Raw genomic sequence first — 2,108 nt, forward strand, 5'->3', positions numbered from 1 at the left:
ATTGGAAAGCTTTTTCTCTCATTTTCAGATATGCAAGTACAATAGCGATTGGAGAAAACTGGCAATCATGTCTTTTGTCACCATAGGGAAGAACAATGGTGCCAATTTAATGAATTTTTTTCCTGTCCTGGAAGCGTCACATCACCTTAAGCTTGGTTTGATCCCCCTAGCGAAGCTCTAATTTTAATGCTAATGCTGATAATTTAGAGAAGATTTTTCAGCAGCACACAGAATGTGTTAAGTGCATTGTGATCTGTATGCAGAAAATCCAACTATATGAGGTTGTGATGTCACCTATCTCAGTGCATAGATTTGGCTACTTGCTTTCTTTTTGCCCCAGAAATATTGGTGCAATGGAGTGTAGGAGAGGATGGTGCTGGAACAGCAGAGGAGGAAGAAAAGTCAGCACTTAGGAGAATGGGAGGTTTTGTTAATACAACTCAGCGTTTTGGAATTAGTTGTCCATGTGGTTTGAAATGTTATCATGCTTTCATTAATATGGGCTTAGAATTCATTAATTTTGTTGCCTTCCTTATTTAGATTTAGTTTTTACATTGTAGTTTGCTACAGAGTTGAATTCAATGAGAGTCACTTATAATTTTCAACAGGAAGATTGATCAGTAGGAACAGATTTCCCTTCCACCCCCCAGTTAACGCACCTACTGTATAATGAAAGTATGACAGATGGAACACACTTGTGGATCTTTTGTATAAAATTAGAGAGTAAAGGATTTATTTTCAGATATTATCTTCCATGCTCTAACTTTAATTATAACCTAAGATTCTGCGAAATATGATTATTAATAATATAATGTAGTTCTATCTTAGGGCTTGGTTAGTTAGCAAATCACAGTTGAACCTTGATAATTAATAAAATCTCACCTCATCTTACCCAATGTCAGAATGGTGTGAGATCCTTTAATCAGTTTCCTGAAGTTATACTCCTCTTGTTTATTGATCTGTTGAAGTCAGCACAAAACACACAGCTGTACTTTTGGCCAGCCAGGGTAGGACTCTTAAGAAGTTAACAAATCATTAAAAGCTATTTCCAACTAAATTGTGTTTGTCACTACTACTGAGCCTATCCATTTCTGGAAACCATTAAATGTATTGGTTAAGATAAAAAAACCCCAATGAAACAACAGCTCACTAAAGAAAGCAACCTTGTGTAATTTTCTTATTAATTTGTATTACTTAACTAATTTGAGAATTGATAACAGAATGTTTGAGTGATTTATGGCTTGAAAAAGATGACCAACATTTCCCTCCTTGAAAATGGAAATTGGCTTGTCAGACATTTAGATGAAGAATGATCAATCAATAGGATTTTAATAAGGAGAAGGTTTAAAATTGACTGAAGGTGGCTTTTGTTTAAAGGTGATTTGGTATGTGCAAATTACTAAGCTCTCCCTGGAGAGGATTTTCAAAGGCAATAATGGGCACTGATTTTCTTTGTTTATCCCATTCTCTTTCTGTTCCCCTTGCCAGGGATTTCAGTACTTACCTCTCCATTGTGTCTTTGAAATCTCCCTGCCTCCTTTTCAGGTCCTGTGAATTATTCTATTTATTTGCATTTACAGCTATCAGTTTTAACTGTTATTTTTCTCCAGTGAGCATGTTGTCTGGATAAACGTATTTATTTTCAGCATAAGTTCATGCTAGGCACAGGGGCTAGCTGTTCCCATTGATTTTAGAAACACAAATTTCAAAAGTATATGCACACATTGGAGGAACAGAGTTGACCTGGAAAGTCCCATTAAAATCCCGCCTTTTGGTTTCCTGTCAGAAAATCTAGTATAATGGTCTTGGTGATAGAAAACTGATTTTACTGGCAACTATGGTCACCTTGGCTGGTTTGTTATCTCCATTAGTGAAGTCTGTATTGGACTTTCTGAAAGTGAAGTAACTAAAGTTAGATAAAAAAGCTCCATTCTTTGTGCAATCTTAATCACATAGGTATACAAGCTGTAGATACATGCCAAATGTGTTAAAAGAGTAAATAGCACACCCACACAAATTCTGGTTGTCACTGCTTCCTCACAGTATTTTTTTTCCCCACTTAGGTTTCTTATCCTGATTTCAGTCTGTTTTCTTAGCTCTACCTATTG

This window comes from Pygoscelis adeliae, unplaced genomic scaffold, assembly GCF_000699105.1.
Source record: "Pygoscelis adeliae isolate BGI_AS28 unplaced genomic scaffold, ASM69910v1 Scaffold15, whole genome shotgun sequence".
Classification (NCBI taxonomy): Eukaryota; Metazoa; Chordata; class Aves; order Sphenisciformes; family Spheniscidae; genus Pygoscelis; species Pygoscelis adeliae.